This window comes from Hyposmocoma kahamanoa, unplaced genomic scaffold, assembly GCF_003589595.1.
Source record: "Hyposmocoma kahamanoa isolate Upper Pololo Valley unplaced genomic scaffold, ASM358959v1 79, whole genome shotgun sequence".
Classification (NCBI taxonomy): Eukaryota; Metazoa; Arthropoda; class Insecta; order Lepidoptera; family Cosmopterigidae; genus Hyposmocoma; species Hyposmocoma kahamanoa.
In genome coordinates this window covers 9,231,932-9,254,373 of record NW_020653993.1, presented here as the reverse complement: position 1 = coordinate 9,254,373, position 22,442 = coordinate 9,231,932, and the positions used below count along the sequence as shown (strand labels likewise).

General features: G+C 35.9%; 1 protein-coding gene across 1 annotated transcript in view; it reads left to right on the top strand.

Annotated features, from left to right (window-relative positions):
• The first annotated feature begins 71 nt into the window (after positions 1–71).
• The window catches only part of LOC113233599, a 60,307-nt gene continuing 37,936 nt past the window's right edge, over positions 72–22,442 (top strand). The window contains exon 1 of the mRNA XM_026468748.1: positions 72–215. The gene's annotated coding sequence lies outside the window, so the exon portion shown is untranslated. The remainder of the gene's footprint in view (positions 216–22,442) is intronic.

Here is a 22,442-nt window from a genome sequence, read left to right as displayed (position 1 = left end):
ATAACCTCTACAAAGCTCCCTTCCACATAGAAATGGCGCGAAAGGAAGCTCTACCTTTCTACAGTCACTCGCCGCGCGCCATCGGATAGGAACGCGCCAAATAAAAAAACTCTGCTGAATAAACGTGACATTTTATGGTGTTCATTTTTAAAAATAACTGTGTGTGTATTTTTTTAATTGGAATCCGTGTTAGTGTTGTTTTTTGGAAGTAAATTGTGAGTTACATTTTTTCATTATTTTAAAATTTTTATCTTTTACGTAATATAAAATTATATATAAAGTATATATTTTGTGGGTATTTTTAAAGGCAATCGAATCACAAATATAGCACTAACAAAGTCACTAAACGAAAATCAAATTTTTTTTTCATTTAATTTTTTTTTTCAGAAACATTAAAATTAATTTCCCGATAGTTAACTCTTTCGTTTAGTGACGCAATTGGTTTTAACGTAGTATATGTTCCAAATCAACAATTTTAGAGTCACAAAAATTTTAAAGCAATCCCTTAAAGATATCCCTTGCCAAAATAATGGGTAAATAACAATTACTGGTAACACTGTTTAATAATTCCAGTATAATATATCAGGTGTTGGTAGGTCAATGATCAGGTCAATCTAACTCGGTTTTTTAAGGCAATTAAGTGCATGGAACAAAAAAAACACATTTATTATGGGTTCCCTTCTCACGACACAAACTAAAGCAGCTGTTCATACAAAACGTTAATACGTAATCGATCAATTTGTATGAAATTTGAAATGCATCATGCTAATGCAGGTCCAACAAGACCAACCTTAAAAAAATGTAACGAAAAAGGTCCGTATCGTACTGTCAGTTAATAAAGACAACATAATATAACCTCTCTAAATTTGTATAGGTGTTGAAAATGAACAAGCTCCTTGGAAAGTAACAGTTAGAGCATTTTGAAAGAATTCGTACAGGGAAGTACTGCCATCTTACCTATTTCAGCCGCCAAACAGTAATGTGAGGATTACTGCAATCCGGTTTTAAAGCCGAAGAACACGCCTGTCCATAACAGTTGCAGTGCCACCCAGAGATTGAAATCGCAAAGATTTGACGGGCATTGCCACTGCGTCCGTCACGTCGAGACATAAGATGAAAAGTCCCATGTGCCTGAAATTTCACCAGCACCCTTATACTCTTTAAATCCGGAACGCAGTTATGTTCACATTACCGCTTGGCAGCAGAAATATGTAAGGTGGCAGTACTTCCCTAGACGAGCTCTTTCACAAGGAGCTCTACTGCCGCTACATTTATAATAGTGAGTGTTACGAATGAAAAAAACGTTAATAATTACATAAAAGATAGTAAATATATTTGAGAACATTGTTTTACGGTAAAAAATACTTTGCTTACAAAATTACTGAATAAAATGGTGCCTAATAAAAGACCCAAAATTTTCTTCTGTCTGATGTTAAAAAAATCGAGGTATAGGTTTCATAAAAAAAAGTTTCGTTGTTATTTTTCCGATTGCGTGTCTGGCACATTATTATTCCGTAGCTCAGTTGGGAGAGCGTCAGATACGGTATTCTGAAGACGTTGTTTCGAGTCTAGCCGGATCAAATGAAGTCCACTAACATTTAAAAAACTGACGTTTTAAGCGTGCGTCTAAGCCAATGTGAAAACTAAGTTAACATTGGAAAGGTAAAACGTGTAACGTGCGTTTTGCAGAAGAGCGATTTAAAGTAATTTTTTTAGGAAATGATCATAATTCTAATTTTATTTGTTAAAAGTTTCAGCTTGTCCATAATCAACGAGTTTTTATCCAGAAATAAAGACGAAATGTCATTTCATTTGTTTGAAAACTAATCTGCCAAATCATTACTGTTTCAACTGCACTCCGATTGGCCAGCCCGAATTCAAAACATTTTTTTTTTATAAAATATGCGTCGTCAACTAACGAACACCACTCTGGATCGTTGGTGGTGTCCATTGCTGTCCAATGAGGCAACTCTGCCACCATAATGGGAACTCTTGAGTCGGGCAAGATACGGTTTGCTCTTTTTTTTTTAATAACGCACACACTCAACGTAGCCCCGCACTAGGGAAACCCTGTGTCGCGGGTGCCATGGACACACACATAGACAACCACAGATTACACCCAAACTCACGAGAGAAATAAATGTAGGCCATACAAATATTTCTCCCGGTTCGGGAGCCGAACCTGGGGCCACTGCGTGGCAGTCCGGCATGGTAACCGTTCGGCCACGGAGGCAGTTGACGGGTGTCGTCAATTGTTTCGCTTCAAATAGACCAGTTTATCTAGTTAAATATATAATTACCGATGAAATGTTGTTTGTTTTGTAATTAAATATTTTGCAGTTTTTCCCATACCACAAAATGGAACAGCCCTCTTTGTTAGGGATATTATCTTTATTATAATAAATACAGAATATTTTTGGAATATACGGAGACGTACACACGGGTCAGTTGTTGTCGCTGTACTATTGCAGTTTTCTAATTTGCGATTTCAGTGCAAACGAGAGTTGATATTTAAAAGTGTAAACTCTACTTCTGGTTATATACTCGACGTCCATAATGTAACAAATAGAATTAGAATTATTAAATACGTAGATGGAAATACAAAGGAAAAATCCTTCGAGCCGACAGGACCCGAATCTGCGACCACGAGATTCCGTCCCCGTTGCTTTACCAACTAAGCTACAGACTGAGTTTACTAAGTCGACGAATTTCTTCTGTGTTTGTTATTAGATTATCGCTTTCGACACTTTTTAATTTTTTTTTTTTCTAAAAAAATTTCTTTAAAACGCTCACCTTTCCAAGGTCGAAGTAAGTGAACAAACTCCATAGCACAAATTAAAAAATTGTTTAGAATTTCGCCCACCGGCTATTTTTATTATCTATGTGGAGAAGTATAAGAATGGAGATTAAGCAGTATTATGTATACACAACGTATTTTTTCCGGTAATCACGTAACTCGGAAATAGATTAGTCAACACCGCCATTGCGGCAACAATGTTTACACGAGGAGTTTGCCATTCATAATATTTATTTCTTATTAGAGCACTCTACCAAGTGTGTAACAGTCTTTAAAAAAGGCGGAAGTTCAACAATAAGACTACTCGATAATTCGAAATCAGTTGTTCAGGGCTAATTGAAATTGTTGAAAATATTTTACGGAATAATAGTAATGTGCTGAACAACTACATCCAAAGTCACTTTATCTCAAACAAGGGGTTTCCTGTACTAAGAGTTTGAAGACCTCCCTGGTCAAGTGGCTTGCATAACGATTTTCATGAAGTCGTCATCTCCTAGGTCCCACGATCCCCGGCCGGGTCAATGTACAAAAAATTAATTTTTATACATTGACCCGTTTACTGTTTTCAGTATCGTCGTTGTTTCCGATTTTCATGACACAAGTGCTTTAATTGTAAATGCAAACGTTAATGGTGGCCGAACGGTCGCCATGCTGGACTGCCACGCAAAGGTCCCGGGTAAGTTAAGGAGTCCCAGAATTTACTCACAAGCACTACCCGAAACACCCACACTAGAACTAATTTAGAAAAAAAGCACTTTTGACGTATGATCTCTCGTGATTTTATATCAAGGGTAAGATATAATTAAAAAAGCGACAATGGGCCTGTACCTTTTTTTTTATAACATCAAGTGACGGGACAAACGAGTCGTGCACCTAATGGTAAGCTACACGCCTGTCCATAACAGTTGCAGCGCCACTCTGAGCTTTAAACAACGAAGATGTTAGATGTAAGTTGACAAGTCTCATGTGCCTGTAGTTTCACCAGCACACTTACCCTTCAAAACCGGAACGCAGTAATGCTGACATTAAGTACTGCTTGGCGGCAGAAATAGGCAAGGTGGCAGTACTTCCCTGGAGGAACTCTATCACAAGGAGATCTACTGCTGCTAAAAAGTCGAAAAGCTAAACTAAGTGATGTTGGTTTGTTTAAGACAACAGATATGACCGATTTATATCCGAAAAGATAGTTTCAGTTTCAATCTGTAGCAATCGAGAAAACTTAAGAACGCATTAGACCACCCTAACCTTTTTTAATTTTTACTAGCTATACGAGGAAAGACTGTCTTTCTTTGCGCTCTGCAAATGACAGCCTTAACTTTCTCCTAAGAGGAGACCCGTACCCAATAGTGAGAACTAATACTTCTGAAACTTCTCCGGGCGTGTGGGCACTATAACCTACAAAAGTTTAACGCAATCGTTTGAGTAATAACTAAACGCATACGGAGAGAATTTTTTTTTATGATACCTAGTTACATAAGTTGACAAGTCCCATGTGTCTGCAATTTCACCAGCACCCTTACCCTTCAAAATAGAAATGCAGTAACGCTCACGGTGCTGCTTGGCGGCAGAAATGGCACTACTGCTACTACAAAGTGCATTAAACATCTTTGCATCATATTTAAACAAAATGGTCCATTTTAAAATTGGTAACCCTAAATGGCTATCGAACAGACACTAGCAACACCAAATGGGTTGATAGTTCTTTACAAGCAGTTTATTAAAAGTTTCTACATATGTTCCATTAGTTATATTATAAGATGCCTTTCTATATTTTACAATCGATTTCACAACAACATCATTATACGAATTATCTATCAATTGACAGTAGATGTTTTGATTTGAAATTAGGTTTAGGTCAGTGCGTAACTCGTTACATAATAGTTGTAATAGTTATTGTATTTGTAGGCACGTGAAATTGCAAGTAACATTTGCCTACATGAACTCTAGTGATTGATTTTTTTTATAACTTTATGTACACAAAATTAAACAGGCAATTTCTTTTTCATTTATATGTTCTTATTACACACTGAAAATGAAAAAAAAACGATTATGTATTCGTTATATAAGTATTATACAAGGCGTTAAGCGTTAAGATACAAAGATCAACACAGGCAAGCACACAAAAAAATTCGTGAGGTCCGCTGGTTCGTTCCGTGGCCTAGTATCTGGCACGGTTTGCTAGAAGACGTCGGTTTGCATCCGGCCGCATTGATGGAATTTTTCTAAGTGTTAGATCTTTGTTTTAATAATTTTAGCAAACTAGTGGAGTAATTTCATGAAAGATAATTGAATATCAGGTGGTTTTAACATTCAATAAAACACTCGATTATTATTTTGAACTCATTCATTTAATATTGATTCATTCGATTAATATGGTTATGAGATCAATAACGGTTTTTCTCTAACTTACATCAGTATCAATAACAGTCTTTAAAAGTTCCACTGCCGGGTACAGCTTTGCATTAAGGAGAGCACTTGACAAGTTTTACCAGATGTTTTACAAATGTATGCAAATAAAAAATCCCGCCACAGGTTAGAAACTAAGAAACGAATATTAGATATAATCATTCACTCATAAGAGTGAATGAATGAGACCTGATAAACATTTTGTTTTCATTGGAATTGAAACTACTTTGTCCAAAGACTTCAATATACTGTAGACAAGAACATTCACATAAACTATTATGTTGTTTTAGTGTTGAATTTTGCTCAAAGAGTATCACTGGTCGTGGACAGACGCGGCAATCTCTACCTGTTACAAATGATCTAGGCAGGTAGATAACATTGAGTGTTTACAACACATGTCAGTTTGCTTTGGCCCAGGGGCCTTCTGTTTCTTCACCAACTGCACTAGCGTAAAGAGTTTTTGGCTTGCGTTTGACCACGCTCGCACATGGTGGTATGTGTAGATGTCTTTATTCTAAAATATCCGTAGGCAGTTTTAGGTTTAGTTATTTATTATTTACGAAATTAAACAATATCCACATTACATCAGATTCTTATTAAACGTTTTCGGGATTGTAACTCATGAGAAATTAAACTATTTCTTCGGAAGTTTAAAATTATTCAAATTGATTCGTTAAGTTACTAATATTCTTGTTCTTGATTAATTTATTACTTTATTAATTTACCAATTATTAAATGAATAAATTAATAATATATAAATTAATCAAAAACCACAATATTACTTACCAAATCAATGTGAATAATTTTAAATGTATGTTGACACAATAAGCTAAATAGTGAAATGTGAAACACACCGCTGTAAATTAATTTTCAAAGAGGACCGCATCTTGAATGTTTAGTAGCAGTAGAGCTCCTTGTGATAGAGTTCCTCCGGTTTCCGGTTTTGAAAGCACATGGCACTTGTCAACTTATGTCTCAGGGTGCCCCTCAGATCTTTGCAGTTTAAAGCTCTGAGTGGCACTGCAACTATTACGGAGAGGCGTGTAGCTTAATATCAGGCGCACGACTCGTTCGTCTCGTCACTTGGCATTATAAAAAAAAAAAACAACCAAATGAGGTATTGTTATGTGACCGCAGTTCAGTGAAACACAGTGTGTGTTTGGAACACAGCATCTAGTACGCTTGAAAAGGTTGTAAACTCTAATGGGCCGTGACCAGGCACTTAAAATAGGATACTTCGGTCCACAGAAAATGTATTCGTAAGTAAATTGGAAGGGGAAAAAGAGGCTGTAACAAAATTGGTATATATAAAAAACAGGTACAACGCTACAAAACACTCTCTACACGTGAGACAAACTTACCCCGAAAGGGCCGAGTTAAACAGTGTTACAGATTGGTGTTAAAATTGGCACATGATTAGTAGTAGTTATTACAAATCTGGTAAAGGAATTAAAATTAGACGCAATAGAAATTTCAACAGCACTGTACGCTGCCGCGTTCGAGCAGGGAGTGACGATGGTACGAAACAAAATCAGAATGGCGAGGCAAAGGAATTAAAGAATGATTCAAAATTTAAAAACAAGTGACCAGAGACCGATCTTTTCGGATCTATATAGCATGTTTTTGTTTTTCAAGCAAACCTATAGGCGAGTTAGCTGTGACCATGGGATCCGGGGGTCTACTCCCGTCCGTACGAAATTCATCTAAAACAATTACTGTCTGTAATATGTAATATTCGGCCAAATCGAAAGACAGTCAAATTCGAAGCTTCATTCGCATCATGCCTCTTTTAATTTAGTCGAGTATTATTACTTATTTGACAGTAATTGTTGCGGACCCCTTGTACAGAGCCCGAAACTTTGGTTTCAATAAAATACACGATTTAAATCAGAAAAAAAAATTATTCATTTCCATTGTGTAACAATCGCGAAAACCTAAGAACTCGATAAAAACTGCAAAGGTTGCTGACCCTATATATCTTCTAACATTACAAAGAGCTATCTCATCTAATCTAGACTCATTGTTTTCACGTCACTCTTTCGTTTTCAGATGAGATAAGCAGGTATTCTCTGACATTATTGTTAGCCGGCACGAAAGATTTATTTTTACCGCCTCTATTTAACGCAAAGTTAGATAAATTACCCTGTTAGATACTTCGTAGTTGAGTAAAAACGTATCTGTAATATATTGTCCTGAGGGTGCCGGTTCTAATCCAGCCGGATCGAATGAATTTTTCTAAGTGTTCGACATTTCGACTGTGAACTGGCAACCCACTACTATCTCAATTTTGACAACTTTACAGGATGAAAAAAAAACCTGTTTGCGTCATTTATAAAGCATCTGGTACGTGATACGTCGTTTTTAAGTATTTTTATTATACATGTTATTATAAACAATGGAATTTCTTGCAACGCTGCGGAGTATGAGAATAGTGTAAAAGGCGTTAAAAAGTGAAAATTAAAAAAAAATTAGATAGTACCGGTTGCCAGTTAACAGTCGATTTGTTATTAAGAGGGAGCATGCCAAAAAAGTTTTGACGTTGGCTCCGCCCACATTTGTGAGACAAATATATACCTGAAGTTCGCGTGATATGAGATGTTGAATTTTGCGCATTAAAAGTACCAAATTCGTTTTAGCGGAATAACTCTAAAACTAAAGGGATTAAAAAATCCTTAGTGACAGTTCTCGATCATGCATAAATATAATTAATTATCTAATTTTTGTCCTAATAACCTGTAGCATTTCGAGGATGAATCGAAAAAATGTGAAAATTAGAGGTCATTTCGTGATTTTTATCTATCGAGGAAACTTTATTGTTTTATGTTTCTGATTAGTGTCTATGCTTGAATATATCGTGTAGTTACTCATACAATATTTTATTTTTAACTTTAAAGTGGATATACCTACCCCTCTAAAATTTTTTTTTTAAATAACGCACACACTCAACATAGCCCCGCACTAGGGAAACCCTGTGTCGCGGGTGCCATGGACACACACATAGACAACCACAAATTACACCCAAACTCACGAGAAATTAAATCAAAGATTAGGAATTTTTCCTCTGCTCCCTCTTAATAATTAAAATAATTTTGTATTCAAGCATTTGAAAATAAAAATACACGGTGACTCGAATTGTGTGTTCGGGAGTATTCATATACTATTTTCACGTTTAAAAGAAACATTGTCACCAGACCATCTAGGTATTTATCATCTATATCTCTCTAACATCGATTTGGCAGTGCCATACAGTCTACTGTTGTGTTGTTATTTTGTCTAACATTGCCCTTTTTTAACCACAGAACTTTCCAAAAAAGGTAATACGCAATCGTAATAATGCTGCGTCCGTAAATGGATGCTCTATTGTTAACTCTTTTTTTTTAATGCAAAAAGGTGGTATTGTCATTAAACGTTATGTAGCAAAAAACAATCTGCCACAAACCGAGTCCGCTTAAATACGGATTACTTTGTGAACCGATTTTGATGATTCTTTTTATTTTATTTATTTGATTTGAAGAAAATATTGCACCTCTAAGGGTAGCATACCAGGGGATGAATCTGGTTCAGCGCAGTTTTTTTATGGTCCGTTTTTTTTAATAAAAATGTTATAATTATTATGATAATATCGCAATTTGTCATAATCCATAACAATATACACTTATTTTTTGTTCAAATTTTTTTGAAAATGAGAATTCAATAATGTCTAAATTATATTGTCCTACTAGACATTATTATGTATGTGTGTTATTAATTATTAGTATTGTATAATAATTTTTATTTTTATTTTTATTTTTAAAATGTATATAGCGCCAATTTTTTTTTTGCAAACACTCTTGTAGGGTGTCACATGTACTGTGACATCTTATTAACATGTGACTATGCAATAAATGATTTTGAATTTGAACTTATGTGTCTCACTAGTTATATTCTACAATGCTTTTACCGTTCCCAGCAGTGGATTTACTATAGCCGTTGCATATTTTTTATTTATTTATTTCATACTTACAGCTGTTTTTACAGGACCATCCCAATACAATACTGTAGCATTGCATAACGTAATCAATCTCATAACATAATATAATAACTAAAAATAATAATAATTATTTTATTTAAAATTAATAACAATTAAATAAAGCCATTTTATAATAAAGGAAGGTTGAATACTTTGTATTTTAGTCGTTTTTAATTTTAATATATTAGAATAAATGGATTTTTCATCAATATGTTATAACTTTAAACTAGGCTGAATATGGGTAATTCTTATTCTCAAGCAAATATATACTGATACCTAATGAGAAGTGCATGTTTTTGCAATATAATGAAAAGCGAAAATTAATCACATGATAAACAATTACTCAATGTATATTTTGCCATATTACAAGTATATCATTGTAATACATAATATATTTTTGTTTGGCCGGAACTATATGAAATATCACGACCAAGTCGTGTGACTTTCCGGTAATTGCGACATTAAACCTAAACTAATAAAATGTTATAGACATAACTCAGATTTTTACCTCTTATCTATGAATTGTTATGTAACCCAGATAAATTAATATCAATAATACTGTAGAAACAAATAAATAACGCTTTACTTATTGAGAAAACTTATTGTGACTGGTTTTTTATCACGTCTATGGTCAAATACAAAATCAACCTAAGTCGTAATTTTTAGAACTATACATCGGGCAACATTAATAATTATATACTACTAGTGGCAACTCCACAAACGATCGCTTTTCGCGATGGCGTTCATGGTTGTGGTTATGAAAAATTAATTTCGAAAACATTTATTTTGGAAACTGTCGAGCATAACGTGTCAAAACTTTTATTGTGTCAAACGGATTTGTGTTGTAAAAGTAAATATTCGATTTACTTGTTAATTTTGGCATATATGTATGTTTATATAACGGGATTACCATGCTTATAATTAAGCCAATGTTCAATTAAAGACTTTAAGGGTCTTAAGGGTTTATGAGTGGCATGTCGCAAAAATGTCACAACCATAGGTGTCACAGCCGCGTTTTCGTAAACATCACGGTTGTGACAATCTTCCACAGCCAGGCAGGAGCCTTACTATCGCGTGTGGTGCCTTGCATTTCTAAATATTAAGATTAAAATCTTCGGCATTGCATCCATGGCCAAAAATGCAGCCATGAAGCTTGGCATCCTTTCAAAGGCGAGGCGATACTTCACACTGGGATAGCCCCGTATCTTTCCACATTGACTTTGATTATAGAGTCCCTGACGACCCTTACACAAGGGCACTATAACCTGTGCATACACAGGAACCTTCTAAGTTCAGGTTCTGACTCCAGATCAACCAGTGTACAGGGTTGTCATAGATCGTTATTACTGAATTCTTCCGGTTCTCCAGAGGTTAGTACCTCGTGTGAGCAGCCCCGGGTGCGCGTACAGTACCCTCCCTATTTTCCAGACCGGAGCTGCAGGCACGCTCACTTCCCGTCGCACATTGCACAACTAACGGTTGCCACCTAAGCCGTCGACTCTAAAGTCCACTAAGAAATCTTCTCATTGGTGGCGGAGCTGTAAGGTACCCTCACTTCCCGACGCCGAAAAACGGCGTCTCTCCAGTTCCTTACAACCTAAGCAGCTGGAGGCACCGGAGGATATCTAGATCATCCTCTACTAGCTAGCTCTCCGGGCTAGAGCCGGAAATGCCGGTCGTAGTGTCCTGCGATCTTTGGGCATAGCTTCCGACTTATAGGGCGACTCACGTGCCCCGCGCGTCTCCTCGACTTACGTCCTCGTCTAGACCGCTACTAAGACGCGCTAGCTGCGCACGAGACAGAACGCCCCGGCCACACACCACTGGGGCAGACGAACATGTCCGTCTCTGCAGCTCACGACAAACCCCAGCGAGTCCATACCCAAGTCCGGGTCCACCATAGACGCCCGTGAAGGCGTATCACTATCGGAGGGCTCGGCCCGGACGCCCGCTCTACCCTGATTTTGCCGGGGAGCCCGTAGTCTCTTCGGAATACCCTGTCTCTCGGGTCTGTAGACAGGTACTTCACCCTGGGACAGTTGCTGCAACTGTACGAAGCACTAGTTCGGTGTCGTATGGAGTACTGCTGCCTCCTATGGAATGGTTCTGCTAAGTGTCGACTCTGGATTCACTAGAAAGGCGTGCCAAAAGGCTTTTAGGTGAACAGAACCATTCCACAACAGACTAGACAGCTTAAAAGACGTCCTTGACTACCTATTTGACGTGCGTAATTTACGCGCACTTAAAAAAAGCGTTGGCTCATTTAATTACCAACCACAATTGTTACTGTTCTACGTATTGCGAGTGATGGACCCAATATAAAAATAAAAACAACTTTTGTTTATTACAAACATCTTTCAAAAACGTTTGAAAACACACACATGTCACTCCCATGTCTGTAATGTCACAACCGTGATTTTAACTCATCTTTTCAACTAATATTTACCATCCATATATAAAAAATAAAAATGAATTATTTTATTATTTTCATTTTTCTGACACCAATTCTGAGAATGAACCATATGTAAATCTAAGTCATTGTATAAATTTCACTGCTGTCAAAATTGTCTCTATCTTTCGGTTAGACTATCCTTTATTTTTTCCATCCTCTAAGACCTTTCGTCACTTGCCTGTGCTAAAATAAACCGCGTTAATTTGTCAAGTATTTAGTTTTTATTTCAAATTACAATAATTATTAGTAGCCAGCCCTCTAAACTTAACAATGAATAATACACAATAAAACATAATTAATTATAAACAAAGCAAAAAGAGCATTGCCATCATGAACTCGCTCTCAAAACAAGTAAAAATGTCTACTTCAGCCATTGACTTACAATTATATGGACGTCCGGTCCGCGCTAAAAAGTGTCCGAACTTATAGAGCTTTAAAATCGTATACAGAGCGTCATTCACGCTTTAGTCTTCGTTTGTTTCTTCTGACAGCGAAGCAAGCAAAATTAGACAGTACAGCGATGACATTACAATTCAACGTTTTAGCTTTTTCATATTCCTTTACATGTCACTACGATTAAATAGGTTGACTTGGGACATTTTTTTCGTGGTTTTTGTATTAGACCTGTCGTCCATTTATTTGTAAGTCAATGACTTCAGCTACTCGATTTAGTGTGTGGATAGCGCGAGTAAAGGCGCGTTGTTGAGCACATTTGTCCTGTCTCATTCAGATAGAGACAAAGACATGTACATAAATCAGTATTAAAATAGCTACAAACATACCTACATACATTCGCTTACCGATGCGGTAATCGTGTAAGATAACAGTGAAAATGAGCGTCGGTTATGCACGCGATCGCACGCTATGCGCAAGCGCACGTCGCGTCGTCAAACTGCCAGACAGGTCGTCACAAAGTCGAAAATTCTTTCGAAAGTCGTGGTGAATGTGCACCGACCCTTTGGTGAATTTCACATTTGAATTAATTTATGATTGCTACTAACATTAACATTAACACACACACTCATAGGGCCGCAATAGGAAGATCCTGCATCGCGGGTGCCATGGACACATACATAGACAACCACAAACTGCACCCAAACTCTCGAGAGAAATACATGTGTGCCATACGAATAGGTATTTCTCCCGGCCTAGGAATCGAACCCGGGTTCAGTAGTTAGAATTGATTCTATCAATCTATCTTCAAGGAAAATATTCTAACCTTATTCGGCTTTAATGTTTTGCTGTGAAACAAAATATTAGCAATAAATACATTATTATTAATTCAAAGATGGAATAGAAGTCGCTTCGAGTCGAGTTTTGGAACACGAGTTACGTTTACAACTCGAGTCCTTTTTAGACTTGAGACAGACTCAAGCTCCGACTGATAAATTTATTGAACAAATAAAATATCAATGAAGTCAATAACATGATATTGGTGGATTGTTTCATCCCAATAAGTTCATACAGTGTATTATCCACATTACCATTATAAATCACCGACATTAAACAAAAGAATGACATGTAATTAAACATGTATAATTTGGTAAAATTTTACTTCAGATTTGACCATTTACCTCATAATTTTCAATGTTCATTGCGTGTCGTGACCACCATTTGATGTTATTATCGTCTTTCATTATTGAGTGAACATTTTTTTAATAGGACACTTAAGTTGTTAGATGAGTTTTAAACATAATTAATGTTGTCGATATTCTATATGACGCGCGATATATACAATACAATAATGCAATAATAAAAAGAGAAAATACAAATTAACAATAAAACAAAAATGTCTTTTGGCGTACTTTTACGACTCGGCTACAGAGATTATATACATATACATTATAATATACTAATATATATTTCCCTCGCTGAAATTCTGTCTTAGTAATGCACACATAAAAACAATTCACACACAAAAACAATGCACAAGCAAGAGCGAGTTTAAAAAAAAATAATTTTAAAAAGTAAACTATCCACTAGCAAGCCAATAAATAAGGCCCAATTTACCGCACTCGGAAATTACTTGATAAATAGCCATTGTAATAAAATAAATAAAAAATAAAAATGTTTTTTAACAAACCAAACATTTTTATTTTTTATTTTAGCTACGTGTATGGGATTTTACTTTTGGGAGTAGACGCTCTGGTGCTGATGATTACTTTTTAATGGGCTTGACAGAGCTTGTATTAGGAGACACTGTTCTTCTATATATAAATGTTTATATTTTGCTCTTACATAACTTTAACTTATTATATTATATACTTTTTATTTATTTTTTATTTACATTTACAAACTAAAATTAAATTGAACTATATGCTAGTGTATGTGAGATGTATGTATGTGTGAAGGCATGATTATTATGCCCATTATAATAAAGCCACACGTGACCACGTCAAAGTGCTTTCATCACTATAAAAGTTACAAAAATAAAACGATCTATATGAAATAAATTAGATATGTGTGAAATTTTATAATTCTCCTATTTAAGCATGAAGAATTTATCGACTAATTTCTTCCTCTTTAAACATTTCTCTCCTGAAAAGTTATCGTTTTGCAGAGGTGACCTTGTTATATTAAGGGTGCGAATAAAATGACGAAATTTGTACGTAATTTTTTGAGTGGTATCATAGTTATAAAATTATATGAAATAAATGAATACAAATTACCGACTAATTCGTAAAACCTTCAAACTTCTTTCTTAAAAGTTGTCATTTTGCAGATGTGGCCTTATTACAACCAGGGTGCGTATTTTTAGAAACACTTGCCTATGCCGCAGCCTATTCTCGTAAAAAAAATATATAAACTTTATTTCTTGATCCCGAAGCCTGGCTACAGTAGTGATTAAAGAATGCGATGCTTCAGTGGTCTATTACATCGCCGTTTATATCAATTAGCTGCGAAATTTTGCAGTCGCTGTCAATCATTATAGAGCTTGTAGTACATTGTCATGCCATGTTGTTTAGATATTGAAACTTATTTACGAGTTGAAAAGGAAAGGTAGTGTGTGAAACGTTTGCCTTACATTCGCGACGGTGCGCGGTGCGAGTTGGGTTTTAACATTTCTCTGCAGTACTAAATGTTTTATGTATTTTTAATAAAGCCACATATGATCATGCGTTAAAAATATTTTCATCACAGCTGTAAAGCTAATACGAACTATATGACGCAAGTTATGTAGGGATATATGACATTTTGTAACTAATAATAAAAAAGTTACCTACTTTAGACTTATTTCGTTGCTAGTCTTTAAACGTCTCTCTCCTGAAACGTTGTCATTTCGCAGATGTGGCCTTATTACAACAAGGGTGCGATATACTTGTACATCTTTGGATTTCCATCTCTTTCCCACACAATTAAGTTTCCATCTGATTTTGGATTATGCTTGTCTTACTCTTTACTACTACTACTACTAAGTATTTCGTCATTATATCGTTCCATTGTTTTTTGGTACTTTTGACCCTGGAATCCGGAATAATTATTTTCGCTAGTCTTCGGCCCGAACAGGATTTGACCTTCGAGATGACGAAATGACGAAAACTGTTGATTTTTGAAAAATGTTTGAAAGTGGAGTTATGTCACAAAAAATCTCAAATATAGAACTTGGTCAAGAAGCAACATCTACCTCAGTTGAGGCATCTGTAAAGATACAGGCTATAATAAATTTTGATATATTTATACTCTAAAAACTTGCTAAAGTATTTATATGACTGTGAGCTTCGCATTAGTAGTATCATTATTGAAATCAATATATGGATGAGTTTTAGTGAACAGGTGTTGTTCGTATGAGAGCGAATCAACACACAATAATAACGCACACACACACTCAACATAGCCCTGCACTAGGGAAACCCTGTGTCGCGGGTACCATGGTCACACAAATAGACACAAATTACACCCAAACTCACGAGAGAAATAAATGTAGGCCATACAAATATTTCTCCCGGCCCGGGAATCGAACCTGGGTCCTCTGCGTGGCAGTCGTGGCATAGTAACCGTTCGGCCACGGAGGAAGTTCAATGTCAAGTATGAAGCTTCTAATGTGGTCGAGTATTACTTATTTGACAGTAATTCTTTCGGACAGATGTCGGAGAAGACCCCTAGGTAATAGGTGTGGTTGTATATGTCACATTATTATTATGATCTCTTTATAATCCTTATTTCTGCAAGAAACAAAAAAAAAACAATAAATCGTACAAAAAGCAATCAGTAATTCATACAAACAATTTTCATAAATTATGACACAAAAAATGACAGCAACAGTATGAAATGGAGTACACGCACGAACGGAAATGTTGTCTAATGTATGAATTTTTATGTTACGTTGTATAAATTGAATAGTTCCGTACAATAAGCTTAAAATGAATCATTTAGTTGGTTTTAATGTTGGTTAGTAGTTTTCAATGCTCAGGTGCTATGTCATTGTTCTGTTTTCATACAACAGTTTTATTTTCAGAAAACGCATCACGACTGTACATTACTGCTTTTGTGTTATTTCATAGAAAAGCTTTTGCGCATTCATGTGTTCACGGTCCTAACCGTGACCTTCTTAAGTAGAAATTGTTTTTTGCTTGCTACAAGTTCAATTTCTAATAGAGAATAAATAGAAGGGGGAAAATGTTTGAACTTTGTTACTTATGACGAATTTGTGAGAATGATAATTGAGGGGTGACTTTTTTATAAAAAACCGACTTGATAAGTTCTTATCTGATCTGATCTGGGTGTTTCTATTAAGTGACCTTAGAGTTAATTGCATTGCTCAGGTTATGTATACATAATTATACAAAAAATTGTGAATTCTCTAGTTTGAGACTAGTTTTTGTACATAACATATTTGTTTAATTAAAATGATTATTATTTGTACTAAATATTTTGTGATGCCAATGAAAATGTAATATCAAATGTGTGTATTTTAATAAAGACTAAACATAATCACACATTTATACAATATTACACACTTAATGTAAAATAAAACAAATTTTAAGTAGGCTACCATGACTAGCATGGGAGACTGGCAAGTTTGGATCACTAGACTTATTCTTCGACGGATGTAGCTGCCAGCCCTCTTGTCACCGGAGGTTTCAAAATGGCGAACTGACAGCTCTTTAATGAGAGGTTGCGCTAGTAGCCTCAGGGAGCTAGGGTTTCCAACGCATAAGCAACAAAGTTTTTCTGTGTGATATTGGAGGGAAATTTACACCTCTAGGCCACATCTGCATAATCTCAGTGCAGAGTACAATAAAAACCGACCTCAAAGGTTCGTGGAATTATATCTCTTTGCCAAGTTTTAATGAAATCGATTACCGGAAAGTACGCGGAACCAGATCTATCCTCTAGTTTCCCTGCCTTACAAGGGGAATATTTTCTTCAAATTTAAATTCTATTTGTATTTCCTTGATTGCGGCCACTAGGCTTGGGTCAGTGTCAGTTTCGATTAATGTTGTCAGTTAATATTGTTCAATAACGTCAACGTTTCGGTAGCAGCAAGGTATTTATTTTTAGATGAATCTTTTCGGCGGAATGCTGTTGTGGAGATCATACCTGGGGTAAAAAAAAACAATCATGGACAAACAACGGAACTAAAGCATTATACTATTAGAGCGTATAAAATCACACAAAATGTTAATAAAGGGAGAATACACATAAAGAAGGAGGGATTTATAGTTAATAGGACGGGGAATGAAGGAAGGAAGGAGGTCCAAATTTAAATGAGAAAGGTACCCTCTTTCCAACAAAAATGGAATCATCAAAATCGTATCACAAATCACGTAATAGACACACAAAAAATACAATCGAATTAAGAGCCTCCTTTTTGGATAAAAATATAAGGGAAATGAAGACGATGGGAAGACCAAGAATAGCGTATAGTGAACAAATAAAGAAGATTTTTTTTTTTTTTTATTGTGACTCGGCAAAATGACTGCACCGCGCCTGATGGAAAGTGCGAATACAGTCCAGAGATGAGAGTAACGGATGGAAAATACAAATATCTTCACTCCGTCACTATCATTTTGCCGGTCTGGCCAAATGCTTCTTCACACTACGTTTGAAGGATCCGATGTTATAGAGGGGAGGGAATACATGCGCCGGGAGTTGGTTCCACAATTTGATGGTTCGGCATAAGAACGAATTGCCAAACTTTTTAGTGCGGGACGGTATTGAACTGACCGTCCAACTATGGCAACGCAGTCCGGCACGGGTGGTCCGCTGATGGAAAGGAGAGGAAGGGATAAGGTTGAATAACTCTTCAGAGCACTCAATCAAGATCAAAGTAAGCAGCTATAGAGAGGTCAAGGGACAGGCCACAAACCGTGAGCGGTGGAGGAGGCTACACCGACAAGAACCTGCTTCTTAATTTTTCTATATATTTGTTGCAGATCTTTGTTTTTGTTTTTTGACCACTGTTTTTGCCATAGCGCTACCTGTGAGAAATCTATGAAAGTTCAGGTAATAGTCTATATTGTACAGTTGTAAACTTCAGAACAATATATTTCCTAGTTGATTAAATGCGTCCGGTCTGCATCAAGTGGAGCTGTGTCGATCCTGTTCAATCGAATCTAAGGGTCGTATTCAAGAACTGTACTCAATGCTCAAGTCAGGATTTGAGCAGACTTGAGTATGATTTCAAGCACTGGAAATACGACTCTAATGGCAAGGACTTGAGTATGATTTCTAGTGCTTTGAATCGTACTCAAGTCTTGACTTGAGCATTGAGTAGAGTTCTAGAATACGACCCTTAATTGTTCGAACGGTAACTCAAAAAGAAAAAAAAAGTCGGTAACACGCGCGACGCGAGCCTCTAAAGATCAATCATTCTTGTTTGACGCTGCGCGGGTCATGCTCGCAAAATTGGAATTTAAATTGTAGAGGTTTTTCAAAAATTCACATCACACTCAGTCTGCAACTGATAATATTATTGTTGTCTCGTTCACTTACCCCCGGTTCCTTTTATTTTATCCCGGTTGTCCATCTCACGCTTTACACTGTTTGTTTGAGTCGTTCATTTGTTCGATAACGCATTTATGATCATATTACGCGTGTGTTATGACCGACCCGGGTCATCAGGATTGATTGATCGGCAACTGGTAGAAATCCGATGACTATCGAAACATAAACACTGTCTAGAGATGTTTACAAAATAGTAAACTGGTTGTCCAGCTAAATAGTATAATTGCGTTGGGTTGTAAAATAACTTGGAAAGGAGAGTAAGGACATTGTACATTAGCTGGAAATTTTAAAAGTGCAATATCAAGCATTGAGTAGACTCAAATATGGCGAAAGCTGCGGTGTACCGCTTAATTTGTGATTTACATTCGCAACTGAACTAAAGGACTTTGTTTAACTATTACGTAACTTACGGAAAGATGCTGACATTAGCGTCGCATCGAAATAGGAATTTCTCTAAGCGGAGCTAAATTGCCTGACTGCACTGGTGGTTCTTTTTACATTTAAAACTGGATTCCCAGCAAACAATGACATTTTTAAACCACCGAAATCAGACATTACAAACTTCATACTGTGATCATCAAGATATTTATTTTCTATATTAAATTTTTAGAAACAAAAATTCATCATTAATTAATAAATATTTATGGTGATTCTTGATTGGTGTTTTTTATAGTTATAGCAAGTTTTCTACGTTTTTTACGTGGAGATTTCTACTTTTTCCTTTTTATTTTAGGAGGCCTTTAACTCTGTTATACGGTGTTTGTGTCGACCTTATAATGTAGATTCTACTTCGTTTAGTGATTTATTTTTGAAATTCTGCATATGTAATATAAAATGACCATAACTGACGTGCTCTATAACAAAGTGGACATAAATTTTAATTAATTACGATTATCTGTCTTAGGTAGATAGTTTTCTGATTTCGGTGCCCTAAAATTCAGGAACTCTTTTTTATTTTGAAATTTCGTAATTTTTACATTACCCATCAATGAAAATATCCCATGATTTAATATATTGTAACGCCACCTGGAAGGAAAGTATTCTAAATACTGGAGATAGAAATTTTTACTTATAGGAAACGTTCCTTTATTTTTTAAAAGAAATAAAATTACATTCATAGATTTTCGAAAATTTCTAGCAACACGCGGGAATCGAACCCGCTTTAATCTGAAAAAAATGCTCCCTGCACTTTTATTGCATCGATCGACAGGGTTAATTATCAGAATAAAATCTCTCTCACAAAATTGGTTCATTAAATGAAAAAAAAACATGAAATCTTAACATATTTTAATAAAACAGAAAAAATGGTAATCTAACTAATTAGTTGCTCGAAATGAGCTCCATTTTCTTGGATACACAAATTTAATCTTTTAACGAATTCATTTTGAGTAACTTTTAATACCATGTTGTGATGAATTGTATTGCAAATCGTATTCTCAACCTCAGCCTTCAACAAGTTTACACTCGCATAGGATTTAAGGTAAATTATATATATATATATATATTCTTTATTCTGTATTTTTCATACCGTATATTTCATTCTATGTATGGTACTTAATTTCCTTTTCATTATATCATGTCATGTAAGTAGGTGTTATTTAGATTAGATTAAATTTGAAAATTTCGTAACATAATATATCTCCATTACCCACCTTACTTACTGTCTCATTACATAATCCGAAAGCTTGACAGTTGAAAGACGTTGCATTAAAACAACTGCTCGGTTAAAGTAGTAATTAACTGTTAGAATATGGTAGTTACTGAGCATGGAAGTGTCAACTTAATTTATCGCTATTTTATTCAGACATTTCACAATGTTCCTTGTCCGAACATTGTTTTAAAAAAAAAATAGTCCATGCCTAGTAGCATGCCTGTCCATCCGTTTGACAGTCCGACTGTCCTGTTTGTTCGACCTTTGTATCTGGCCATAACATTTAAAAGAAGAAGGAGACGGCCTCTGTGTCCATAATAATACAAAACTATTGTACGGTATCAATCATTACTTGAATTTCTTTTTTATATAATACCAAGTGCTGGGGCGAACAAGTCGTGCGCCTGGTGGTAAGCGACACGCCTGTCCATAAGAGCACTACGTACGATTCGTGTCAGTTCCGAATCCGAGAAATAACGATCCGAAATGTCACAGGTGTCCCAAGTGTCATTTTATCTTTAGGTGTACAAGCGATATTCGTATCTTCTCGTATTCGAATCGGCCTTAGAAGCACAAGCGACATCCGTGGGTCCGAGTTTTCTAGATTTGTATTCGGAAGGTGCACAAAAGCGCAAAAAGATCAGGAGCACTGCCACTGCGCCCGTCACCCTGAGACATAAGTTTACAAGTCCCATGTCCCTGTAATTTCTCACTGCTCAATGCTCATATTACTGCTTGGCGGCAGAAATAAGTAAGGTGGCAGTACTTCCGTGGACGAACTCTGCTACTGCTACTAAAAAAATGAACTTTTTGCTACGCGAAAAAGCACTTTATTTACAAGCATTTAAAACAAATTAAGTGTAATATGTTAAACAAAAATTAAACATAAATAATCCATTGATTAATGATCACGCCTTACTGCTCTTTAATGCGTCACCGATTCCAAATCGATATTAATCGTTTGATTGATTAATTTATTCAAAAGATTCGATAGTGTACGCTATTCATTATTTACTTTTAATTTTTTATTGTAATGTTGCATGAGGTTTGGTATTTTTTCTTACCATATCAGTAGCGAAACTTCACTGATGAAATAACAAGATGCCCTAATCAATCTTTTTATTTCATTTTAGAAAGAGAGACGAAGAAGAAATAAATACGTTTATTAATTAAATTGACTCACTATACACACTAAAATCTAATACTTAAGACTAAAACAACAATTGACTGAATAATTTTAAGCTACTAAGTTTTTTTAAATTTATTTATATATTTCATTAACAATAGTATAAAGCACAAGTTCGATCGTGTATGGAGTACTGCTGCCACCTTTGGAACGGCTCTGCCCATTACCAGTTAGCTGCCTTGGACTCCGTGGAGCGAAAAGCAAAGAGACTTATTAACAACAATTCTCTTGTGGAGTCGAAGCTACAAAATCTCCACCATCGCAGAAAAGTAGCCCGCTTGTCGGTTTTCTATCGGATACTTTCGGGGAGTGTGCGCAGGAACTTTTCAACTTAGTTCCACCCTCACCGTTCCTCCTTCGGTCGACTAAAAGATCCGGAGCACTCCATTCTATGTCGTTGATATTCCACTTATTCGCACTAAGCGCTTTCCTTTCTGATGCGAGAATTCCGCGGAAAACGCGCGACGGGACTTTAGGCTCGTATAAAGTTCATTCAATATCGTAATATCGCAAGAAAGATTCTGTTCCATTCCGTTCCGCCTCTATATAAATTGAGGCTTAAGCGAAAAACAAAATAATTAGTAATACAAGTAGTTTTTCATTTTCACTTTCTACATTTCGCTATCATATTCCGAACAAGAAGTAACGTGTAGTTGGAGCTGATATTCGATCACGCGTGTCATCTAGAGACCGCAAAATTCAAACCGCAAGTAAAAGTGTTATTCTAGATTTTAATGGAACACGTTTGTGGTTATAGTGACTTCTGTTGGAAGATCGTCATATATCACGTTTTCATACCTGCACTAGCTTTTGTAATAAGTCACATCTGCAAATAGGCAACCTATCACGAGAGAGGTTTAAAGATTCTAAGAACGAAAATAAGTCGATTACGTTTTTTGTTAGTAGCAGTAGAGCGCCTTGTGAAAGAACCTCGTCGGTGGTAGTGCTGCCACCTTACCTATTTCTGCCACCAAATAGTTAAAGCATAGTTTC